Source organism: Martes martes, assembly GCF_963455335.1.
Source record: "Martes martes genome assembly, chromosome: 3".
In the NCBI taxonomy this organism is placed as follows: Eukaryota; Metazoa; Chordata; class Mammalia; order Carnivora; family Mustelidae; genus Martes; species Martes martes.
The window spans coordinates 189,800,611-189,815,063 of NC_137890.1; positions in this window are offsets into that span (position 1 = coordinate 189,800,611).

The following is a 14,453-nucleotide window of genomic DNA, read 5'->3' on the forward strand; positions in this document are numbered from 1 at the left end:
CATGCATGTTACTATATTGTAGTGTTATTATCAGTATTATTTGGGAATTAAACTCTGTCATATTGACTTCTTTTGACTGCACCCATTTGGTTTAGTTACACTTGAGCTGCTACTCCAATACCTATAGCCTCAGAAATTTCACAAAATCATATGACTCTTGGGGGCAAGGGAACACTGAGAAAAAGAAAATTGAGAGCCCGAAGGAAGTTCACTTGATTCACAGAGGAATGATGTCTTAGAATATATGAATTTACCAGGTTGTTCTAGTACCAGAATGCTTAAAGCTCTTTATGCTTAATGAACTCTAATCCTATTAAACTTTAACTTTTCTAATGATGATAGTAGCTTTAGCCATCTTATTAAAGATACTAATATTAATGCAGCCAATTATAAGCCAAGATCACACAAAAACATTTTATATTGTCTGAACTTTGATTCCACTATAACTGAAATTGAAGGTATGTGGAGACAGAGAAGAGAGAGTGACATGTCAGCCTTGGTCAACCTCTAGTTATTTTTCGTTTGTTTGTTTTATTTGTTTTGTTCAGAGGTCTTTGAAAGGGATAAGTGTACTAACATAAAGTATGATACCTCTAAATGACTCAGGTATATCCCTTCTGAATCCCTATTTTTCATATATGTTTTAGCAAAAGCAAATAGTCCAATAAGTATTGCTAATAAGCAGGATGAGCAGGAAATCCTAATTTTGGAAAAACTGGAGAATGTGAGGTAAATTGAACAGTTCTCATGAATTAGTGCTTTTCTGTAGCAACAACAGAATTAGTTTATAGTGAATATATGATCATTTCCATCCAGATGGTTTTGTCATCACTTGTAATTTTTAGAGCTTTTAGAAACTTTCCCTTGGGTTCTGTGAAATACTTCTACAATACTTGGTAACATGTGTCATCACATCACTTTTATTTATGACTGTGAATTTCCCCATCACAACTAGTTCCTCTTTGTGAAAAAAGAAGAAAACGTAAAGGTGATGGTAATAAAAACCATGAAGACGTTTATTTTGTGTAACTCTGATGTGGGGAAGAGCAGCACATAAATTCGTCTTGTCAGGAGCAGAAATATATTTTTGTTCAATTTTGAAGCAATATATTTTTTTGATGAACCTGGCAGGCATGTCTAAAGATGTTCCAGAGAGCTGTCAGTAGTGATAGTATGAGGGAAAAACTGTAAATAAAGTGATAATTACTTTCAAAGATTTGTAGACATTTATGTTCCTTTCATAGTAGTTTAATGATTAAACACTTTAAAATGTAGAGGATATTGATGCTATATGTTCATTCAAAATCATTTTAAATAAAACAACAACAACAAGGAAAATGGTCCACATAGCCTGGGATGGATTCAAGATTTAAAAAATAAGGCATTTAAAAAAAAAAAATCTGAAACCATGACAACTTAGATGCATAGAGCTTACTTACGAGCTAAGTATAAAAAAATTTTAGGAAACTGTTGGACTTTTAAGGCCAGTGGATATAAATCCATTATCACTTTCATTTCAATAAATATTTGTGGTACTTTTGAACATCATTTGCTAGAGTATTGGCTACATATTTTAGCATGATGCATTTAACAAAATTATTTCTGTCCTCTGAAATGCCAGAAAATGCTTGGGAAAATTTTAAATCCAAGTATGAGAGATAAAAAAAAAAAAAAAAAAAAAAATCAGTGCCATAAAAAATATTGGAAACAAGAGGTAGATAAAAACACTACAAAGGGACTTAAAAACATTGAATTTTACCCAAAGACTGCAGTGGCATCAGGACAGCAGATGGCAAAGTGCTAACAGCACAGGAGGACATTCAAAACCACTGGAAAGTATAATTCAAGAAGCCGTGTGAGGTACCAAGGGACTGGGTCGACGGTACCAAGCGCGAGGCAATCCTCTGCACAACCGTCGAGTCATCTTCACCTTTCCTGGCGAGAAGGAGACTGCGGAAAACAAGCGCGAACTGGGAAAGGCACGTGGTACAAGGTTACAGATGAACTCGCAAACGAGGTGGCAACGGTGCCCTTGGTGTCCTTCGTGAAACCTGTCAGCGGGCAAACAGGAAACAAGGGACCGGCCTAGGACCAGCGCGGGCGTGTCTACCTAAGAGGTCCCCTAACCAGCTCCGCATCAAAGAGAGAAGAGCTACCTGACATCCTTGTTCCCCTGTGGAAATGTTAGGAGGCAGCCTGGGGGTCAGAGAAGAAGAAATTGAGAGAGAGAGCCAGAGCGAGCGAGAGAGACAGAGACAGAGACAGAGAAAGAGAGTATTTCGGTTTTATCTGATGAGATGACCCAGTCAGATCTGCTACTTGGATTTCACCGGTTACCAAGGCCCCTGAGTGCAAACGGAAGGAGTTTATAATGATTTATAAAGATGACTTGATTGGCATAGGGTGGTCGTCACATTTCTACACTCTGAATACACTGGAGACATATCCAATAGGGATCCAGTATGTATGAAGAATAAATACCTTGCATTATTATGAATTTGATTAATATCTGAAGCCCCAAGCTTTAAAAAAAAAAAAAAAAAAAAGGCGTAGATATGGCTTGAACGAGTTTTCAAAGGATCCAGACTTCTCATTTTCATTTTCAACTGATGAAACCAACATTCTATTATGACATTTTCCCCGTGTCTCTGCTCCCTCCAGCACAGTGCACTTTCACTTTTACTTGCTCTGTGTGTGGGTGTTGGGGGGTGATTTGGGGTTAGAACTGGGAGACATGCAGGGAACTGAAGTTTTGGCAATTTTTCCTAGTCAAGGACCACCAGTGATTCCACCGGAATGATACTCAATGTTCCTTGTAGCAAAGGAGACTGTGTCTCAGGAATCTACGGGATGCCTCATTAAGAAGGTGTTATAAAGGATTTGTAGGATTGGGGCTTTTGCTCGGTGATTTTACGGTAGGTTTAAGGAAGCTGGACTTGGTTCTAGAGGCTGGGCTAATTCTTTGATTGGATATCTTAATAGATCTTATCTAAAGTGAAATCTAGCCCTCGGCTAACACTGTAATGGAGAAAAAAGTAGCAGTCTGATTGGCCAGATAGCGGGTGTTTTGGTCACTTCTGCACCTTAGCCAATGTTCATCCTGGGTTTGCCGTCAGACACAATTATGTAGTGGTCTTGGTTTTATCTTAATCCGTCTGCGTCATAGATTAGCACTGTCTAATATAAAATTATTTCAGTTCATCGGAAGAACACCATGGCCTAGTCCTGAATGTCAGCCAGCAACAAGGTCTAGCTAACTTTGGCAGGCCACCACCTGGTTACCGGGGTGCTTTTCTTTTTCTCAGTGTTTTATGGTAAATCCAACTAATTATAAACGGGTTGCTGTATTTTCAAATATTACCCAACATAATCATGATGCTCTCCTGTTTGTCGTTGGACACCGTCCAGTCCACTGCATTCCGGGTCCCTTTTCCTTTGCCCGCTTGCAATGCCCTTGGACGTGTCCTGTACTCATAAGTGTAATGAGTACAGGACAGGAAAAAATGTGTGTTTAAAGATGAAATCCAGAGGAAATTATATTTCCCGTCGTCAGCATCCTCTTTCAGTGTTTCTTATTTTGGTACATTTCTGAGCTAAAATCATAGGAGGAATATTCCACTCCTTGTCACCTTTCTCTTATATATTCAAATTTTACCCTGTCTTGCTGATTCTAACCAAGAAAAACCTCTTGAATGTATCCTATGCTCTCCCCTGTAACTCGTGCCTAGTTTGGCTTTGAGCTGCTGCTGGTCTCCTCTACCCCCAACCCCTTCCTTGCACACACGCAACTCTCCTCTTGCTCGAGTCCTTTTCAAAAGCGCTTGGCACTCCTCCTTCCCCCTCCGCCTAAAAGGAACCTTCCACTTGTCGCCAAAGATTTTTCTTTTGTTATTCCTTCTACTTCAACAGTTAGTGGTTCTCATTCTTTGAGTCCTTTATCAGTTTTTGAGTCTGAGTGTTCTGGGTGGTTCTGTTCTCAACCTGGGAATTATCAGGCTCCTTCCCGCTCAGCGTGTCCACCGTCCTCCGCCCTGGTCTCGCCGGCCGCGCTGACCTGCCTGCCCTGGTCTGCACCACCCAGGCTCCCTGACAGGGACCCCCTCCCTCTATTCGCTGCAAGGCAGGGCGGGTCATGCACCTGTTTCTATGGCCCTAGCGCTACTACCTGCTCACCTGTCACCCTCTGACTTTTAGGACTAGCCACGGGAAGAGCTTAACGGTACTGCCGTTCAGCTAGTGCCTCAACATTTCCTGCCTGCTACCTTAACGTGAAACTGTCTTCAAAATCCCAGTGTATGGGATGGAGACAGTGCGAGATTGACAACACTCTGAGTAACACGTTAACTACTGGTTCTTAACCCTCGGTCTTAGATGTGCATCTCATTACATACATCTTTAACATTCTTGAGTTTTATCCGTATCTTCACTGAATTTTTAACAACGTTTCTAACTACTACCTCTGTATCTTCACCTACGTGCACCATAGACATTTTATTTATTTATTTATTTTTTTTTTAAGATTTTTATTTATTTATTTGACAGACAGAGATCACAAGTAGGCAGAGAGGCAGGCAGAGAGAGAGGAGGAAGCAGGCTCCCTGCTGAGCAGAGAGCCCGATGTGGGACTTGATCCCAGGACCCTGGGATCATGACCTGAGCCGAAAGCAGAGGCTTTAACCCACTGAGCCACCCAGGTTCCCCACCATAGACATTTTAAATGCAATGTTTTATTTTTATTTGGTGTAAAGATTGTATTTGAGGCAGAGAGAGAGAGAGAGAGAGAGGGAGCATGAGTTGAGGAGAGGGACAGAGAGAGAGGGAGAAGCAGGTTCCCTGTTGAGTAGGGAGCCTAAAGCTGGGCTCCTTCCCAGGACCCTGGGATCATGGCCTAAATCAAAGGCTATTTTTTATTTTTATTTTTCTTAAAGCTTTTGTTTATTTGTCAGAGAGAGCACGAGCAAAAACACGGAGAGCAGCAGCAGAGGGAGAAGCAGACTCCCCGCTGAGCAAGGAGCCCATTGGGGCACTCGATCCGAACCCTGGGATCACGACCCCAGCCGAAGGGAGCCGCTTCACTAACCAAGGCACCCAGGCATCCCACCGAATGCAGTTTTAAATGCATATTTCTTCAAGGGGCCTGGGTGGCTCAGTTAGGTAAACTTTTACCTCTTGATTTCCGCTCGGGTAATGATCTCAAGGGTCCTGAGGTCAGCCCGGCTCCTGGTTCTGTGTCTCAGCAGAGCCTGCTTGTCCCTCCCACTCTGCTCCCTCGCCTTCTCTCTCAAATAAGCAAGTGAATAAACTCTTAAAAAAATAAATGCGTGTTTCTTCAAACTCACGCCTTCTCCCACCTTTGCATCTTTCTCGGTAACACTACCTGAAAAGCGGGAACCTGTGAGTAGTTCTAAGTCCTCTCTTTCCCTCCCACTGCGATCAAATTTCATTTCCATCCCTAAAAGCTTGTTAACTTGTCACACTGTTTTTATTAAATGCTGATACAAAAGAATGTTTTATATGTATATAAATGTGTATAAAATACATTTTATATAGCTATATATCTATACACATATAGATATATAGATATTATATGGAAAATGATAAACACCACTGTGTTGAACCTAGAAAAAAAATTGTCGACTCTCCCTACCTAATCGCATTCTCTTTCCCCTCAGAAATAGCCACTCTCCTAATATTTGTATTTATCAATTGAAGAAATCTGTTTTTTTAAAATTTATTATATTTTATATTTATAGTTGTTTCTTTCCTAAATAGCTTAGTCCTTTGATTTATTTTTTTTCTCACATTATCAATTTGTTTAAATCTTACTGGATATATTTTTATTGTACATTTCATAAGGGCTAATTCCAATATCTGAAGTCTTTGCAAGTTCTGCTCTTTATTGTATATGGGATAATTTTATTTGTTGTTTTCTGATAATTTACCTAAAGCTTGCTGAAATTTACCAGTAAAAATGCTTTGAGGCCTGCTTTAAAGTTAGTTTCTTGTACAGGGGATTTGCGTTGACCTCTGTCACATGTCTGTGCGGAAGGAATCATTTTAACTGCACAATTGGCTTGAGTTCTTTCAGAACATGAACTGGTATGATTTCAGACAGCACGCCTTTCTAAGGTCAGCTCTGGGTTCTATTATCTGGGGAGACTTTTTTTCCTATATTTGTAATCCATGAACTGTGGAGGTGGCGGGGATGGGTTTATATATAATTTATCTTTGTTTGCTATCCTCAGGTTCATATGTTTGGTAGTTCCAAAACTAGGCAGGTCTCTACCCTTAGGTGCTTTTCTTACTTTCCTGAACTTTCGCCTTTGTTTTCCTTAACTTAAAAAAAAAAAAAAAATCATAAAGTGCTTAAGTTTAATCTGCATGTAAAATGCTTTGAAATCAGTGCTTATCTCTTTAGCTTCCCTCTTTTATATACTTTCTACACTCTTAGACTCCTTATTTAAACATACACACACAGATTACATATAAAATATATATACATATTTACTCTAAATGTTTTATCTAAGAAAATAAGTTATTTTTAACATGAACATCAATTTAAAAATGATAGTTTCATATCCTTAATGTATTTTAAATATCTTCTGTTTTCTGTTTAATATTGGCCCTGATTATACTTCATCTGGAGTATATATATTTTTTAAAGATTTTATCCATTTAATCGAGAGAGAGATTGTGAGTGCGTGTGCACTTGAGAGAGCGCGAGAGCCAGGGATCACAAGCAGGACGGAAGGGTAGAGGGTAAAGGAGACCCACTGCTGAGCAGGGAGCTGAATGCAGGGCTGGACCCCAGGAGGCTGGGATCATGACCGGAGCTGAAGACTTAACTGACTGAGCCACCCAGGCGTCCATTCATCTGGACTTACTGAAATTTAATTAATCATGTTGATGTCAGAGTGATCTTTCTGTATTCTGGTTATTTTTACAGTCTTTGCCTAACTTAGTCACAATTATGTTCTGTAATCTAGCCTAGCATCTGTTATATAAGCACCCAAGGAAAATATTGAGTAAATGTAGTGAAGGTTTGACTGACTCACAATTTTAATTCACTCTGTAGTTTCCTTTTCCTTTGTGAATAAACCTCAAACCCCTTATCCTGCTATACAAAGTCCTTCCTAATTTGCCTGCTTAGCCTCAGCAAACAACAGTCCTGTCTTCACTCATTATTATTCCTTTAGTTTCCTCATCTATAAATGAGACCTGTAATAAGACAAAAGTTTGTAACAGAGTTTGGGGTGGGAAGAAATATACAAACTTATGCACAAGTGTGATTCTCTCCTTTTGTCATTTTAACCTCTTCTTGCTACGGTGGTATTTTAACATTAAATTGGTCATTACACATCTCTAAACATAAAATAAGTAACAGCGTCCCATTACAATTAGAATAAAGCTGAAAATTTTTAAAATGGCTTTTAAGGTCTTAAGTTCTCTGGCGGCACCCCCCGCCCCCCCCCCACACACACACACAGGCCTTCAAACCTCTCTTCATGCAGTTTCTCTTGGAGGTCAGCATTTGCATCGCACTGAACTTCTTTCGTGTTCTGCTTTTTTCATGCTTCCTTACTTTAGGGATTCTACAGATGTTGTCTGAAAGGTTTTATAATGCCTCTTCCCCTTACTAACGTACTGTTAGCCTCCTGTCTCAGTCTGCCACAACTAGACACCGCAGATTGGAGGACTTAAACAACAGACATTTATTTCTCACTATTCAGGAGACTAGGAAGTGCACGTTCAAGGTGCCAGCAGATTTGATGTCCGAGGAGAGCTGTCCTGCAGGCTTGAAGATGAGGATCTTCTCATTCTGTCCTCACAGGGTAGAGATTAAGAGATTATTTCTCTCTTGTCTCCACAAAGGCATTAATCCCATTCATAAGGATTTCCATCATTATCACCTAATTCTCTCCCAAAGGTCTTACCTCCAAGTACTTCCATTTGGTACTTCAGACGTGGCTTTTGGGAGGACACAGACATAAATCCCCCTCTGCCTGGATTTTCACAAAATTACTAATTGTTTGCAGGTATTAACATTGCACTGGATCGATTTAACAGACACTGAAGCTTCTTGCAATGTTTTGCTGAGAGTAGTTATCTGTTTGTACAATTACATGTGTGGGATTATTTGATTAACATAATTCTTCCTCACAGATTATAAATTTCACTAGGAAAGTTTGTATCTGTTTGTTCACCAGTGCCTAACAGAATCCCTGGTATATAATATGAGTTAATTAATACCAGCTAAAGAATGTCTGTATTTGCTTTGCTTCATAGAGTGGGTCCAGAAGATTAACCAGATTCATAAAGGAGTATATTAGCCAAAAAAAAAATCAAGGAGTGTGGGACTTGGTGCTCTAAGTTTTCCTCAGAATCTAAAATCTTACAATTTTCTTATAGTTCATGCATAATCAGGATATTTGCTATCAATAATGCTTGTGATATTGCTGTTTATGTATGTTGGAGGAGAGACGGAACCATATAAAGAGGACTGAGTCTGTGCAGTCATCTTTAAATAAGACCTTTAAATATGGCAGGTATAGTAGTATATTATTGTCATATAGGGATAAAAACTTAGAACTTTGTTGTATAATTTTCCTTTCGGTTTGTTTAAAACTTGATGTTTTCTACTCTAAATGGAAAAATTCAGTACCAGCCTGTTAATACATAGTCATATTGGAATATAAACTGGAAGTCTACTGGACACTTCCCTAAAGACAAAAGAAATGTCAAGAATATAATTATTTTAAATATCTGCCCACCACATCCATATTAGTAATAAAAGCACAATTTGGAGGGATGCCTGGTGCCTTTGTCAGTGAAGTAGCCAACTCTTGATTTCAGCTTGGATCGTGATGTCCCCTCCCCTATGGCTCCGCACTGGGTATGGAGCCAGTTTAAGATTCCCTCTCTCCTCTCTCTCTCTCTTTCTCTCCCTCTCCCCTCAAACCAAACCAAACCAAAACAATTTTTGTGTGATGTTTTTAAATATTAAACATAGGCTAACGGTAACCATTACTGTCATCAGTAATTAAGTCAAAGTACTAGTTTGTTACTCAGTGAAAAAGATATTTGGTAACTGGAAGAAAGCATTCATGAATAGGTCTGATATATTTAAGGTTCATTGCTGTATAATTGTGGAGTTTTCTTTGCCTTTCGCTACTTGGCATGAAAGCAAAAGAAAGAACAACTTCAACAAGAACAAGAGGATCTTATACAAAGACAAGAAACCGTAAATAATTTCTTCCTTTTTAACAGCATAAGTAATATGTCCAGGAAGGACACATTTCGACAAACTAGTGTGAAAAATCTCTATTATTTTTATTTTTTCTTGTTTTATATTTTTAGCTAAAACATGTGGACATTTTGATTAGATAGAAGACCAAAATCACCTATGATAATTTTGATAGAAATATAATTCTCAAGACTAGGTAAAATCAGAGAAAAATATGACAGTGACAAGACATGTTTCAAAAGTAGTGCATTTAAAGACTAGTGCATTCCTTCCAATAGGCAGGGTTTGCAGGTGCCAGTGTTGGCACGGATTTTTGTTCTTGGTTATAACCAGTTAGTCAGAAAATAGGAAAATATAATACTTACCAGCAACAGACACTCACAAGGGTCAACATGGCAGTTACTAATACTTTTGGTGGGTTGACACCACTGACAACCTTTATAATTATCTGGGGAAAAAAGTATATGATATTATGTGCCTCTTATAAAGGTGAAAAACAACCCAAATATCCTCTAAAACATTTGAATGAATTTTTTTTTTTAAAGATTTTATTTATTTATTTGACAGAGAGAGATCACAAGTAGGCAGAGAGGCAGGCAGAGAGAAGGCGGCGGGGGAGAAGCAGGCTCCCTGCTGAGCAGAGAGCCCGATGCGGGACTTGATCCCAGGACCCTGAGATCATGACCTGAGCTGAAGGCAGCGGCTTAACCCACTGAGCCACCCAGGCGCCCCATTTGAATGAATTTTGATTGCTATCATACTAATTATGGATATATCGATTGTATCTATAATCTTATGACTATATGGCTATAGTCTATATGGCTAATTAGTTTATAGTATTTAAATTTAGATTTTAATACTTTTAATAAAGTTATTTACTTTAATGGAAAGCAGCAAAACTAAATATAAAATTATTATTTCTTCTTTGGTTTAATTAAACATGTCTAGCTGTTCAAATCACGAAATTTTTACGAAGTACCTATTACTTGTAGGCATCATACCCTAACTGAAGATTTAAAAAGAAAATGAGAAAATAGAGATCTGAGCTTTGGCATTATGAGCCCAATGCGATAAATCACAACAAATCTCTATTTATTCTCAATCCTCATTCAAAGCATCGCAGTTAAAATGTGAAGGAAGAAATACTCAAAGTTGCCTGCTAATCAAGTGGGATGTGCTTCCCGGTTTTTAAATAAAAACAATGTTTTGTCTTTAAAAAGGCAAGACGATAGCTTTGAATAAAGATAGTCATTTATTCATTCACAGTGTACTGTATGAAATTTGTATTTTTTTCTCTCGATAAGCAATGGTATAAGCTGGAGATTAAGTGACAATTATACTATTTTGTTACTGTAATCTAAGTGCATTTGCAATGTAGCAATATGATAATTTTATTCCCCATCTACAGTTTCCACTTAAAAACACAAACATTAAAAAAATAAATTTATGAGTACAGTAATAACAATACTAACTTTTACTTTCAGAGAACTTTAGTTTATGAAGTCCTCTCATCAAGGTTGTTTTTATTTTATTTATTTATTTTTTTGGTGAAATTAAAAAAAATCTTTTGGCATAATATGAAACAGACTGCACTAAAATCCCTTCTTTGTCTCACATTGATACCTATTTTGAATCCCTTTTCTCCTGTATATTTCCAGTTCTACCTTCTATTACACTTTCAACAATTTTGGAAAGTCTTTTTTTGTTGTTTCTAATATCTAAATGTTTTACTTACAGGTACAAGTTCGCACACTTTATTTTCCTTCAAAAAAAAAAAAAAAATTCTAGGGGCACCTGGGTGGCTCAGTGGGTTAAAGCCTCTGCCTTCAGCTCTGGTCATGATCCCAGGGTCCTGGGATCGAGTCCCGCATCGGGCTCTCTGCTCAGCGGGGAGCCTGCTTCCCCCCTCTCTCTGCCTGCCTCTGCCTACTTGTGATTGCTCTCTGTCAAATGAATAAATACAATCTTTAAAAAAACAAGCAAACAAATTCCTCCATGGGGTCTGCCTTTGAGAGATACTAAGATACAACATCATCTGATCAGAAAATGGTGTTATTAATCGGATCTCTATGAAAAAAATCTTGTCCCATGTTTTTTATGATACGCAATTCAAAAGAAGGGAATAATAGAACTAATTGTGAAAAATTAAACCAAGAGATTTTCTAAAATAAGAGGAAAAATACGATTATCTTTGAGAAGCTAGGATATATGAGTATTTCTTTAAAAAATATACAAAAACTCTAACCATAAAACTGAAGAAGGTAGTACTTCATTACAAATAAGACCATCTGATATTAAAAAAATGCACAGACTTAAAGGATAGGCCATTTGGAAAGAACAATCTGTAATGAGTGTGTATATAACAAAAAAAACAAGTATCTAAAATGCACAATAAATTCCTGGAAATGAAAATGAAACCAGTAAGACAACCAAATATTAAAAAGTGATTGAAGGACTTTTCAAGCACTTCACAAATGAGTAAATCCAAATGACCAAATGAAAAGGTGCCCAATACTGTTGTCACTATGGAAATGCAAATTCACACCATAAAAAGATAAAAGCTACATTCATACCAGAACAACTACATTTAAAACAACTGACAATTCAAGGATTAGCGAGAATGTAGAACAACTGGGTCTTTCGTTGCTCTTGGTGAGAGGCAAAATCTATTATAATTACTTGAAAATATTTCAGGCATTTTCTGTGAAAGCTGAATGTATTCACCCAATGACACAGCACTTCCACTCCTGGGTATATATGTAACAGAAATGAGTGCTATGCCTACCGGAAACATAGAGAAAAATGTCTGTAGCAGCTCTATTCATAATGGGGGAAGAAACTGGAAACAGCACAAATGGTTGTCTGCTGCACAACAATCTAGTAGCAACCATGGCTCTAATTTGTTCATGACATTATGAGGTCCTTGGACGCACAGACCCTAGGCTGGCTTTGGCTGATATGGTAATGGAAGATGGCAACCATGGCTTACGCAGTGGCTCGAAAGTGCTTCAACATTGGGGCTTGCCTTCTCTCTTTCTTCTCCGCAATCCTTGATTCATTACGTGGTAAAGCTTGAGGTGACTTTTTAGATGGTTAGTATGCATGGTATGTCCCAGTTTTCAACTTTTTATTTATTTGTTTTTATTTATTTGACAGCAAGAGGGGCACCTGGGTGGCTCAGTGGGTTAACCCTCTGCCTTCGGCTCAGGTCATGATCTCAGGGTCCTGGGATGGAGCCCCACATCGGGCTCTCTGCTCAGCGGGGAGCCTGCTTCCTCCTCTCTCTCTGCCTGCTGCTCTGCCTACTTGTGATCTCTCTCTGCCAAATAAATAAAATCTTTAAAAAAATAAAAAAAAAATATTTATTTGACAGCAAGAGAGGGAACACAAGCAGTGGGAGTAGGAGAGGGAGAAGCAGGCTTCTTGCTGAGCAGGAAGGAACCCAATACGGGGCTCGATATCAGGACCCTGGGATCATGACCTGAGCTGAAGGCAGACGCTTATTGCCTGAGCCATCCGGGTGCCCCTTCAATTTTTTTAAACTCTCCATTCAAATACACCTCTTTTTGCCTTGATTTGTGATCCTTGAACTGGATTCCAGCAACATTCCTCAGCTGGTGCAGCCATAGGTCTTGTCAGTAGAGGTGCTGTGTGTATACTGCAAGAGGAAAATGGGTCTTTTTTAATTCTGATGCTTTTTCCTGACATTGTAATTGTTTACCATAGCTGGGTCACTACCAGGTAACTTCTGTGCCAGTGGTACAGTAGTGTCCAGATAGAGATGTAATGATAGAAATCTTGTAGTGAGTGCCATTATCATGTTAACAGGCAGCACCCTTGCAAGTCCCAACCCAGCTCTCCCTCCCACTACCTGCATCCCCGTGAGTGGTGTCTTCTGTGGCCAGCGCCCAACTGCTGTCTTCGCATGTTTCCTGCCCTCCGGTGGGCCATCGCCATTCCAGCGCCAATGGGATCTTATTCCGAGGCGGAGTTACTCTATGATGACAGCGTGCCATCAGGATGAAAACAACTGCAAGAGAGAAAGAAAACTCGTATGCGGTGCTGGACATATTCTGTATCTTAATATGAATGTACAGTGAATAAATAGGAACATGTAAAATGTTCATCAAGCTCTGCACTTAAGTTTACGCATTCTACTGTATGTAAATTATGTTTTAATGAAAGAATGTATGTGTAGATAGTCGGATAGGCAGACAGGCAGACAGACAGTCAGCTGCACAAATTGCCAACTATAGTTCGCATCATGATACCTAATGCAAAACCACATTTCATTTCTTTTAATCTGTTTCAGCATCTCAGCTTTTCTTTCTTCTTTTACATATTTGGAAATATGTAGAGTAATTTGTAGTGTTTCTCAATTTGAGGTTGCCCGTTGCTTTCCCATAAACAAATTCAGTTTATGCATTTTGGGCATAAACTTATGCATTTTGGGCACCACTTAGCAAAATATATTCTGGTGAGTTAAAGTAAATTTGGGGGAGATAGCACCAGCATAGACTGAAGCAGTGTTAATAAAATAAAACCTACAATTCACTCAAGAAGTCGTTTTACAAATTATAGTTTCCTTATACGTTCTTGAAGTGATAAATTGTTTTAAGATGAACACTTCACCTTTTGTTGTGACTTTTTGGCAAGAACAGTCTCAATATATCAAATATATACTGTCACTGTGTCGCTTTTGGAACAATGGTGCAAACTCTTAAAGGATTATAATAATTCCTTGTACTTAGAATCATGGTGATTTATAAGTTGTCATTATAAAAGGCAAACGTATAAATGAAAGAAATTAATCTTGGAGAAAGCCAAGTATGTGGGGTCAGAAACTTCAACCTCAATAGTTAGTCAATGTGAAAAATAAAGTCCCGGATTACTATGAGGCTAGGCAATGCCCAGTTAAGATCATAGATATGCTTTCTCATCATCATTTTGTATTCACAAATATTTAAAACTTAATTTTTAATATTTTCCACTCACGGTATCAACACAGAACCACCTCTAACAAAGCTATTTGGTACATCAAGGATGTTCACTGGGAATAAGAAAAAGTCTGCCTCTTTATTGCTGTATTTCAAAGTTCAAAACTAAGCTGCTTAAAATAGTTATTTTCTTCACGATTTCCATTCTGATTTTTAAGAAGTGCTTGACTATGGGTTTTCTCTTCCATCCGTATGGGATGGCTGGGGTTGGG